The sequence below is a fragment of the Eufriesea mexicana genome, unplaced genomic scaffold, assembly GCF_001483705.2.
Source record: "Eufriesea mexicana isolate 0111107269 unplaced genomic scaffold, ASM148370v2 scaffold442, whole genome shotgun sequence".
In the NCBI taxonomy this organism is placed as follows: Eukaryota; Metazoa; Arthropoda; class Insecta; order Hymenoptera; family Apidae; genus Eufriesea; species Eufriesea mexicana.
The window spans coordinates 159822-173443 of NW_016908587.1; positions in this window are offsets into that span (position 1 = coordinate 159822).

Genomic DNA, 13622 nt, shown 5'->3' on the forward strand with positions numbered 1-13622 from the left:
AACTAACAAATTTATGATTTTATTTCAAGAAAGATTATAAGAATAATTGTATTAAGCAAACGTATCAATATTTAATTATATCTATAAATAAATTGAGCTATAATTTAAAATATTTTTGAGAAAAAATATGGATTAATTCCACTAAATATATAACAATTCTAATTATTATTTCGCAAAAATTTTTAACTTTTATTTTTATAATGCAACTTCTATCCTGCTCATAAAGTATATTTACACGTCCAAATAACCCACTATATCATAACTGAAAGCAATCCAAAGTAAATTTAAAATAGAACACATTATCAAATAATGAATATACCACATTCATATTAATATACCATAACTCAAAACAATCCAAAATAAAGTTAAGTAAAACACATTATCAAATAATGAATATACCATATTTATACCAATACACTTTAATTCAAAACGATGCAAACTACAATTAAAATGGAACAAATTAGAATTCAAACGATATACTATCACATAATTACCAAATCACAGTCCCAAGTTGAAATTAAAATGGAACACATTATAAAGCGATATATTCTCGCATAATTACCACCAGTAATTACCAAATCACCGTTCACCTAAACACTAACCCTTCCTCATCTGCACACTTACATAACACATATATTACATAATCACATATCCTTCTCCTCAATTTCCCTAAAAATTCCCAAAGACCCTTCCAGAGTCAATTTTATTTCAAAATGATTTCAACATTCACAAAAAATCCATGGGTTACTCACACCAAAAGGGTCGAAAGCAAAAACTCCATAGTCGAATTACATAACCCATAAATTACATAACTACATATCCTTCTCCACAATTTCCCTAAAAATTTTCAAAAAGCCCTCCAGAGACAATTCTACTCCAAGATGATTCCAACATCCACAAAGGATCCATTAATCACTCACACTAAAAGAGTCGAAAGTAAAAACTCCAGAGCCGGAACTCGGTACTCCGCACGTGCATGATCACACGCGGTTTAGATGCAACTCGTGTACACACTCGCGAGTACGCGTGCGACATAGGAATCGCGATCGATCGGTCAACGTGGTACACTTCAGGTGGACATTTAATTACGAAGTTGCCATCTGTCGATGACACCGTCCTGGCCGCCATGGTGACGCAACCCCGACGCAAGCTAGGAACTAAGCTAGAGTCGGATGAGAACTCGAGCTCGTGGTATAAAGGGGAAGCTTGTCGAGGATCGAATAAATTATCCTGACTGTTTTCGTTTGCAGGCCCAACGCGGCGATTATGGCGGGAAACCGACCTTTCGAATTAATCGACGCTGATCCTAAACCCTGGACCGTATCACGCGGCCATTTGCGATTGCGAAAAGGTCCAAGGGGACGTGGTCGAGATGGCGACGCTTTCCCGAGGAGAATCACGAACTTTCGCGGTGCTAGGTGGTTTAAGGTGTCCGTTGATGAGACTCGTGGGAATTGGACGATACCTTGGCTACCGTTTGTCATCCAGCTGATTTCTCCGCCATCTCCCCAATGCAGTCGAGAGCTTTTGTATCTCAATAGCTTCTCTATTGGGGTACAGCTGGGTGCCGAAGTGGGAATTTTGGGTGATCGAGCAGATAATTAGGTTAGACTCAGAATTCACTTATTCTTTCTTATATTTCTTATATTTCTTATTATTTACATTATTTATATTTCTTATTATATAGGGTGGGTTACCACATATTGCCATCTAAATATACGTCATTATTATTACACATAGCGAAAAATGTTTCAGATGACTTTGAATGGTTTTAAGAGAGGCATATTCTGTACTAGTTTTTCTGTAAATGGTCGAGTAAAGAATAAATGAAGGTCATTAATATTTTTTAAAATGGAATCACATACTTTTTATTACGTCAGCTGATGCTCCTTCACATTCTTTACAAAAGAGTTTTAACCTGTTTATGTTATAAAATCTATAGTTTTTAAGTTAAGGCAACTTACTGCACAAACGAAAAGATTAAACAACATGGCGGACAGTCGAGTAAGAGGATCGCCTTGGAAATTTTTACAATTCCTGAAGCCCTTGACTGCGATCGTAAAACAGTTTTTCAATAACCCACATCCTTGAATCGATGAGGAGGATTGAATCTTCCCGACTTTCTCACATTCGTAATGATCCTCGAGGAATATCGGATGCGATTTATTCTCCATTAATTACAACTCGAGACGAACAGTTGATTCATGCGCAAGTGATATACATACGTAATGTAAAGCTGTTACTTAATGTAGCGTCACGAATAATTTCAGCAGGGACGAAGAAGAAACAAAACGTTTTCAAGATCGTTTTCAAGATCGTTGTCCAATAACGTTCACGGCTAAGTGCGATCGATTGTTCCGATGGCTAGCTGTATAGAAAGGTTAGTTGTACATATGTTGACAATAGTAATAACAGTGACTATGTAGTTAACAGTTGCAACGCGTACATTTCTTGTCCAGAGTTCGAGTACATGTACAATACTGTGCAAAAGTTAGACCAATTATTCTAGCGATCTTGTAATGATTGGATAAATTATGGTTTTGAAAACTGTTTTCGATATTGGTATTGTTTCTTTATGGTTTAAACACTTGTCGGAGGTAATGAAATAAATAGAATCCTGTATATAATAAAATATTAATTATATAGTAAAATATTTCAAAAGAGATGAAGTAGTGGAGCAGGAAATTTAATTATGGAAGAATTGAAAAGGGAAATGTAGAAACTTTTTGAAAAGTTATTTGAGTTCTTGTAAAATATAAGATGGCCTTTTTTAATTTGTTTATTTGTCAAAGGTACTTCTATTTATAAGTACTGGGTATAAATTTTATTTAAAAAGCAAAACAGAAGAGGACAAAGAGTAGAAAGGAAATTAATTATTCCAAGCATTTTAAAGAATATTATAAATAAACAATTTTTTTAATTATTCTACAATTTTAAGAGCACTTTTATTATTAAAATCTCAAGAAATGGATACAATTGGAGAATCCATAGGGTTAATAATCTCAATAAAATCCTCTTATTTAGTTTACACATTTCATTTAAATCTTAGAAAATATAACACAAGTTAAAAGAAGGAAATCAATTTTTTGAAATATTCAAAAGAAATTAACAGGAATTTAATGTATGAAATTATATATGTATATACATAATCGTGTATATTGTAATAAATAGATCCTTGATTCGAATCTCATAAAACATACCAGAAAATGAGAAGAAATACAGATGAAAATTAACTTAATAAAATATCAAAAATAAATTGTTAAAAATATATTAAAAAATTATTCAATAGTATTTTCAAGGAATTTCTACTGCCAAAACATGAATTACTCAGAAATAATAAGAAAATTAAAATAACACTAAATATCCTTAGATTTATTCGTGAGAAGACATCTTTATCATATAGTAATCGAAGACTTTTGCACAGTACTGTATCTAGCATATACCTAAGAAACGAACAATACAAATAACTTACAGAAGCTGCGCACTACTCAGTGATGTATCTATCTGCACATCTCTACGAAATATCTAGATTATAATGTCTGATAAATTATTACTTATCTCACTTTGAATACGTCAAAAGCGTTGCAATTAACGACGACTGTTTTATTCGTGAAATAGTTATTAGTTTTGAATACCACATTCCCGTGAAAATCTTCTCACTTTTAGCTGGTGAAGAGATTCCTGATACCTTTGTTTGGCACAAAGTAGAAGCATTAATAAAATTATGGCGACGATACTAAATATTTAAACCATTAGATCTCCACTCTCTACGATCTTCATTATTTTCCCGAATATAAAACCGTCAAATATCACTGAAAATTCAACAAAATATCGTTTCCATAATAATAATTACAATTTTCTACGAAATCAATCATTTCATACAGTTGAATGTAAATTATAAATACTATATTTCCTCACCTGACTTCGATAAAGCATAATTTCTCATTTCTTTAATTAAAAATTAATAAGTAATTTTCAATAATTTTATTTTACAAGGATTATCATGGAAGCTGTTTTCACTTTATTTTCACCCAGTTTTATCTGCTACGATGAATACAATTTTATTCGAATTATGAAAATTTTTGGACACAATCATATTTACATTTTAGGTATATATACTTCATTCTTCTACACAAGGTTCGCCATAATAATTTTATTTTGCGAGAACTATTGGGAAAACTGTTTTCACTTCATTTTATCTGCTACTATGAATACAATTATAATCGAATTATGAAAATTTTTCGACATACAATCTCTTTTACATTTTAAGTATATATACCCCATATTTCCATATAAAATACGCTATTTGTGTGCTATAATTGGTATTTCGATGCATCGTTATGGAATTTTCGTTTAAAATTAATTCCGAAATAAAATGGCCTTTATTATCGTATAATTAACGTTATACGTACTTAAAGTATCAAACATTTATTAATATCGATATTATTGATATTAATGCTGAAATATCCGCGAAATGTACATAATTAGTCCAACGATTTCCATCGGAATAACTTTGCGAATAAGTTCGCCAGCAGTATGGTTTGTTGAACAGATGCTCGGATAATATTACATTGTTCGTTTCCTTTTTGCAAGCTTCACGAAAAATATCATTAACATTATTTCTGTTCGTTGAGGAAAGATTGTTGATTTATCGAGATTAAGGAAGGCAAGCGAGGAAATTTCCCAACTGATCAATTTTCACTTTTCAAACTCCTATATCCATTAGTGCGATTACAGATTATGATTTCAAACTGCGGTTTTTCGTTTTCTTTTATCTTTGCGCGCAACGTGTGTCGTCATACTAATTACGTTTGTTAGTCTGATATTTAATACCGATACGAGACACCTGAACATCTCCGCAATTAGGAACTATAATGTCGAGAAGAGTTATACTTTTAAGAAATACACTGACGTATATCTTTCGTGAAAAAGTGTTTTAATGGTACTTTTCTAATTAGGGTAATTGCATAACTAAGTTTGTGAAAAAGAAACCAATTTGCAATGTTTGTAAGTGTAGAAATAGTCTGTCATATAGTTCATTTCTGGAAATTAATACATTTTCTTAGATTTTTAAATTTTGATACGTGATTGTCGTATTTATAACACGTTTATTTATTTATTTTTTACTTTTGACTGGAACGTAAATAAATTAAAAATTTTGGAATTTAAAGGAAAGAAATTTTACAATAATTAAATGAAATCATAATAATTATTATGAGTATTAATTGTACGATAATTATAGTTATTTGTTATATAATAATTATTGTAATTGTGAATTATACAATAATTATGATAATTATCGTTTAAAAAATATCTTCGTATGAAAATTATATGTTTAAGTATGAAGGTTTATAGTAATTATGTCGGATAATAACTTATTTCATGACTGTTTTTTTATTTAATTAGTAATATTGCATACCAGTCGTTTTATTACTATCTTTATGCAACGTTCAGAGATTTTTGTGCACCTTATATGTATTTAAACAAATTTTCAGATTAAAAAATCACTGAAAACCATCATTTTTCTTCTTTTTGTTACTATGAGCGATTTACTATCACTTCCTACACCTTCGGTGCCGTCTCTATAAAGATCTAGATCTTCACTTTCACTTGGAACATCCGATAATCCGTCAGCAAATGCGTTTGTAGTTTAACCATATTCTTCATCACTAGACAATGAATCTTTATACAGGTATAATATGTGAAAATATGTAAAATGTATATAAAATATATCTCATGATGTATCTAATAAAATTTAGTTTTCTTAGAAAATTATTCGCATTAATTGAAAAATTAATTCGCAACGTAGAACATACTCACATTTTACCCTATTTTCTGTGAAATAACCTACCCGAATTAAATAGGTGTACTATGAGAAACTTATTGTAAGTATATAATACTATATACTGTAATAAATTTATTATACAATACTATATAACTGTATATGCAGTATAAGATGTTGTATATACTGTAATAAATTTAGTATAAAGTCGATTTCACAGTAATTTCAATTTAATAATGGTTACTAAGAAAATCTGACATAAAATTATCTCTATTTTCTCTTTTTTATATATTTTTTTATTTAAAAATTATTATTTTTCTCGCTTACAGGGAGAACATTATTATTTAAGAGCTAACCTGATGAAATTATCGCAATATTATATTTTTTATTTTTTCTATTTATGCAGGTTGCTATCTCTATTGAAATTATTTTGTATAAAATCATATTTGCATTCCTTTCATGAAGCTTATCAATATTGGCTTGATAAAATTTATATTAAATTGACAGCAGAAAAAATTTACAATGTCTTCTCAATAGTTATAACGTTTCTTATTAACGTTACTATTAATATTACTGTTATATCATTAACACGCAAATTAATATTATTTTTATATTATTAACATGTAACGATAAACGTGGTCCTAATCCATAAACGAACAAATTAAATCACGTCATTTAGTTAAACAAAAAAATAGAAAATTATCAATTAATATTTTCATTGTACGTATAATTACTTACAAAATACGTACATATTTCACTCAATACATATTTTCACCCTAAGAACAATGAAAAATATATAATCCTAAAATTATAAAAATTCCCGAAAGTCGTTCAAAATTAAATGCAGCATATAAACGAATCAAAAAGCCCAGATTGTGCAATCCTCTCCAACCTCCTGCGATCCAACGTTCCTAACCTCAGCAACACGATCTATTTTCAGACCTTTCGAGTCACCGCGAATGCAGGTCAAAAAAGATATTCATCTCCACACCTCGATTACAGAAGCAATCGAAACAAAAGGGTGGAAAAATCAGGCATTGCGACAGCATTCGGAGGCTGTCAGAGGCGAGGAAATCGGCCTGGGGCCGGTTGGCGAGGCATCCTGCTCACGGCGTCGTAATAATAATCCCTTTAATCAATTAGCTCGACGGGAAAATGAGGCAATCGACGGCGGCATGGAGACGAAGCCGCGATGCGCCTCCTGGCCGCAGAAAACTACCGAGCACGGATATTAATTATCTAGGGCAGAGATGCGCACAATGCTCCGTCTGCCTCGGCTCCGATTGGTCTGACATGACTTTCGCTTTTTCCTACCCCACGCTAATCTATCCTCCTTTCCATCTCCTCCTCTTCCTACTTAATCCACCTAGCCTCGTTCATCTGCTGCGTGCTATGGAAATCGCGACGCGCCGAAAACGAGAACACGGCGAACGCTCGTTCGCTTTTTCCTCGAACAGGCGTCCTCCGCGTCTCTTCCACACTGCTCACCTGGCGCCGTGGATGCACCATTGTTCGTGCCAACGTGTCCGATCGCTCGACTGGATCGAAAGGAGTACTCGCAGCCTATGAATCGTGTTCCAGTAAACGCGACTAACTGTCAAATCTGACTAGACTCTAGGACCTGAGGATGATGCCTCTGATGACGCATGGGCGATAGGTAATTGTGGTCGGAATCATGGTTGCGTCTCATGATTTCGCGTCAGGGATCGAGTGTCTGACTCCTGACAGACTCCTGGAGAAGGAAATCCACGAGGAGTTAATTCGAATGCATAAATTGGGATTTATCGTCAGAGTTGGGCCTCGCCGAGTAGCTCGAGATCGAGCGTTACGCTCGGAGACCCGTAAAATTGGCATCGGTGAGGTATAAATAAGATAAATGACGTCTGGCATGGAGCAGGTGGTATAAGCGTATCGATCAACCTGGCAATTGATTCCTAACCCCTCTTTTGTGCACGAGTCTGTGTGACCTAATCGTGTCTCTAGATTAATGTACTCCTCTGTGTTAGGCCCCGCTCGAGTCAGATCTCTTGACTTCGTTTATTCTTGGGTGTATGAATCGGAACTTGTGAATTCATTTTTCATCTCGTTTGTCGAACGGAGGTGTATATACGTATGTAAGAAGATGTATTGGAAGAAGGCTAAATGGTGGAGGTGAGACACGTGTGTCGATAGTTTCCAGATCGTTTGCACGTTCAGAGCTGTGGAAGTTAAGCAAGCTTCAACTGGTGATAAACTTATATAATAATTAAAGAAACGAATATTTTAATTTTTATCAAGTTTTTTGCCAGGATGACTCGCCCAGTTAAATCACAATTTGTCATTAACGATGAATTCGGAGCCATGTTAGTGTTATTAATATCTGATCATCTGACCGGTACAGCTAACTGAAAACAGCTAACTTATTCAAAAGGGTTAAGCGATGAAATTGGGACTTGTTTCAGTTTACAATGGAAATTATAATAATAAAATATGAAAATGAATAAAATAATAAAATATAATAATATATAAAATATTAGAATATTAACCTTATCGGTCGTAAGTCACCGCTCACGTGACAACAGTACTTTGTCGCTGCGGTCGTGCGTCACGTGGAAGGTAATAAGACGAAAATCTTTCGCTTATTTACCAAAACTAGCTATAACCTAGTGAAAATCATGTATAAAAAGCTAGCGTCCGATGAGGGTTAATATATATAAAATATAAATATATTAATTATTAATATATTAAATATGTATAAAGTATTATGTTAAATATTAGATTAATATTAGATTAAATATCAGACTCACATTCAGAGGACACCACTGTAGAATTCGAACCCGCTATTTTGGCAGAAGATCAGAACAGATCACTATGCAGGAGATTTCTTATCAACCTTATTGTTAGTAGCTTTTCAGCATAAACCGATACAAGTACATTCATGTATAGCTTATCTTAATTACCAGTAGGACTGATATAGCGCTGCAGTAAAATCCGAAAGCACCGTCGATTACACACCGTGATAGAATTGCAGTAGCAGTTTTTGACATAAGACCTGACGACATCGAATCTTAAAGTTGAACTACGTGTTAGTCAAGCGATTAAGATGAATAACGCGTGATTACATCGCTTGAAACTTCTCAGTATAAAATAAAGGCTATCATGCTTTGTTCCAGTGAAGCTGTTAATAGAAGAGCGCTGCTGTAGAGCTTGAACTCACCGTTAATTGCATATGATGACCTGATGTAGTATCCGATCTCGCAACCGCTATATGACCCATTCACAAGCCATAATAATTAACTCCATTTTTGAACGTTTCAAAATTTTAACACCAGATCTCTTGACTGATGATTAATTCTCTGCACTTGAAACAAGTTTCTTTATTTTTGGGAATTAAATAACTTAACAATCCAACGATTAGTGTATTTTATTTAACCAGTTGAAGTGAATAAATAAAATTCAAAATATGGACTACCATTTGCCATTGTTTGATAATATTCCTCCAATAATCCGAGTAAATTATTTGCGAATACATTGTTCGAGTGATATATACAATCATTTGAGGACCAAAATAACGCCATGATCTATCTCGTACCTAGCACTCATGGTGCCTATGCTTACCACGAGGTACCTTGTAATAGGCAGTGAACATGTTAACGAATACCGTCTCCAACTTCAAGGAACAGCACGCTGGCAAATTAGTCCAGGAAAAAGCGCGAGCTTTCGTTATTGATCACGTGAGAGATGTTATCGATGGACGCATAGTAGAAGTGGAAGATTCGATATTCTTCACGCAGCAGCCTCTGTTGCAACTATCCAATCAATGCTGGGACTCGGCGATAAACACACTCGAATCTGGGCCAACAATTCATATTACCGCAACGTTGTCATAGCGGGTGCATCTCAGCAACTCTGGCGCGCTAGCATTGGTTGCGTTATTGCTACACTAGCAATAATAAATCGTCGATTTAGCAACGTTCTTTCAGCAATCAGTGAGAGCGCGCTAAGTGTCGGGTGTATTTCGCGAACGTACCTATGTACGTTGGCAAAAGGGAGGAAAAAGGAACGCGGAACGATAGAGATCCACTCGAACATGGCCCAAGTTAGAGAATCCGAATGAAGTCCCTGATTTATCTAAAGGATCGAGTCGTTTAATGGAACCCGAGCATGCTGCGTGATTCCCACATTCATTCGCCTCCATCGGACAGAGGAATAGACCAGGAGCTGCATCCACGTGGCTCCATTAGCCACATACATGTGATTAAGAATGCAACATGGAATTATAGTGATAAAAATTGGCGAATCATTAAATAAAGGAAACAGAGGTACGGTACTAGGCTAAAAATTCGTATTCTAGTAGACTCAAAGCTGAATCTTCATGAGTTCTTTACCTAGGCACATGTAGTTGGGAATAAAAGGTAGAACTCTGGGGTAAAATTATTGAATCATTAAATGAAGGAAATAAAGGTACGATTCGTAGTCCAGTAGACTCAAAACTGAATTCTCATGACTTCTTTACCTAAGTATATTGTGTTGAGAATGAAAGGTGAAATCCTAATAATAAAATTGGTGAATCATTAAATATAGGGAACAGGGGCACGATGAGTCTAGTAGACTTAACGCTGAATTCTCGTGAAAATTCTCTTTACCTAAGTACATGTAATTAAGAATAAAAGGTAAAATTGGTGAATCGTTAAATAAAAAAAGCAAAGACAAAAAGACCCGCAGGCTTGAAGCTGAGTCCCGGCTTTCATCGATTCGAATAGTTGGGAATAAAACCACATAGGAGTCATAAAAGTCATGAAAGTTATATAAAGTCAATAGAACTATAACTTGAAAAATTGATGTATCATCGAATGAAAGAAACATAAACACGACAGCGAACTAAAGTTCATGCACCAGTAGATACAAAGCTGATCCCATTGATCATAAAGCATGATCCCCTTAACTCGTGAAAGTAGTTGAGGATAAAAGGCAGAATCGTGTTGAGAAAAATCGATGCATCATCGAACGATGGATACAGAAACGGCGAGTTAAAAATTCGTGCGTCAGTAGAGGTAAAGCTGAATCTCTTGTTCCATTAACTGAAAATAAAATGGAAACTGTGTCGAGAAAAATCGATGCATCGTGAAATGAATGCAACAGAAATATGATAACAAATTGACTCGTTAATTGAGACAGAAAGGTTAGGATAGTGATGAAGAAAAGCAATCATTAAACAAAGTAAACAAAGACACGGTGGTTAACTAAAAATTTGTGCTTCGATGATCATAAAACTGAGTTTCCATGATCCCATTGACTCCATCATTTGTTATAGTCAAGAATAAAATAGTAATTAAAAATTCTAGAAAATCTGAAGCTAAGTTCCTAGTTCCATTGATCCATAGTTAAAAGTAAAAGGTAGAATCGTGACGAAAAGGATGGATGCATCATCGAATAAGAGATACAGAGGTTGACTGAAAATTCATGCTCCAGTGGTCATCAAGCATACTCTATGATCTCATTGCCTCGTAGACCTAGTTAATAAAACACAGTCATGACTGTAAAATCGATGCATCATGAAATAAAGGGGACAAAGATACAATGACGAATTAAAAATTCCTGCCTCGGTAAACCTGAAATTGAGTCTCTGGTTTCATCAACTGGTACATACACGTGGTTAAGAACAAAACGTAGAACCAAGGCTGTAGAAATTATTACATCATCGAATATAGAGGATAAAGACACGATGACGAATTAAAAATTCTTGCCTCAGTAGATCCAAAGCTGAGTTCCTGGTTCTATTATTTCATACACGGAGTACAAAACAAAATATAAATCATGACTGAAGTAGTCATCGAATGAAAGTAGCAGAGACATATTGACGACTTGAAAATTCTTGCTTCAGCAGATCTAAAGCTGGATTCTCATAGTAATTGAGAGTAAAACAGAGTCAAACAAAGGAAATGAAGATACAATGATAAACTAAAAACTTGTATTCTAGCAGAACAATGACAAACTGAAAATTCTTGCTCCAGTAAACCTAAAACTGGATTCTCATAGTAATTGAGAATAAAACGCAGCATCGTCAAACAAAGGAAACGAAGATACAATGATAAACTAAAAACTTGTATTGTAACAGACGTGGAACTGTGCTTTTATTTTCATACTTCCATGGATTCCTATTTACAATTGAAAATGTAACATGAAATCGTGACGAATAGAGTCGATGAACTGTCAATCAATGAGCACAGGATGACAATGGGAAGCTAAAAATCCTTACTCCAATTCTTCATTCGCATCTGTATTTTCATAGCTGACGAGGAACCCCCATCACCAAACGAAGGAACCTGAAAATTCGTTCTCCAATAGAGCCCAAGAAGAACGTCTGATTTCAGCGACTGGAAATAAAACGTAGGATCGTGTGGAGTGAACTGGATGCATCGTATTCCAGTCAGTTCCTCCAATTTGCAGCGTCCGATCAGACGAATAAATTGCCCAGCCGCGATCTCAGCTGAGATCGGATGCTGTAGATCATCGAGTCAACGATGATCGAGTAAAAGGGGTACCAGACGTACGAGCGATTCGCGATAATATGTCGATTTGCTAGATCGCATGTGCTGTTGGTCCGTTTCTGGGAAGCATCCAGGTGTATCTGTATTCGATCAACGATACCGTCATTTTGCGAACGGCCACGTATACGTAGGCAGATCGTGTCCTCGGCCTAGAAATCATGCTCGTCGTCATCCGTGCTCCGTATATCGCAATGGGTCAGAGCGAAACGTGTTCCGGGCAAGTGCTTGCTTAAGTAGCAACATTAGCCGTGCTCACCCATGCAGTTGGGTTGCTTCTTAATCCTAATTTAGCGGGAGCATGGCTCACGATAAACCTTTGTCGGTTGCGCAAAAATGTGGTGTAACTGCTGCTACGCTAGGCAATTTATATTAATCGTCCATGATTATTAAATGAAACGAGCATCCGTCTGATACGTCTGATTATGTTTTTACCTGTCTTGCGAGGAAAGGTAAAGATTTTTGCGTGTTTGCGTGTGATTGGTAATTGATTAGATGCTATTAAAGGCCCGGAATTACTATGTTTTCGATGGAATCTGGAAAATTGGAAAGAGATTAACCGGGAATTTTATTATTTTAGAAAGTAGTTTGATATCGCTTTTGAATTAATACTGGAATTTATGAGAGATTCAGATTAGGTGTACGTAGAAAAATGGTTCTGAATTTTTGTTCATCTGGATGTTCATTTAAATATATATTTTTTAAAATATTGCTATTGGTTTGGGATGAATTGATTTGCATTGTTAATTAGTTAGAAATGAAATGTTTATTTTCATATTTATTTATATTTGGATTTTTCATAATACTTTTGTATTTTGTGATTTAAAAAGAGTTAATTTCTACAAAATCTATGATGCTGATCAGATGTGTTATTGTGCTATTAATTTCTTGATGTATTGGAAATAAAAAATCAATTCGTTGAACTTATTTTTATTTTATTACTCCACATTTATAGTTCCTGTTGAATAAAAAATTTAATGTTTGGTAAATTTCTGACAGTTCTGCTAAAATGTACAAAGTATACAAATATAATGTAATAATAGTATAATATAGTATAAATATAGTACTATACTATAATTTACTATAATTTACTATAGTAAATATGGTATAGAAAAACACAGTATAGTATATTATATACTGATATACTAAATATATTAAATTTAAATACTACTACATACCTTTAATTTAAAAATTATCATACAAAAAATGATGAAACAGTATTTTACTAAAATATACATTAAAATCTGTCGATATGTAACTATCTTCTGTTTCAATATAAATATTGGAAATTGCATAATTTATGGTAATGTAAG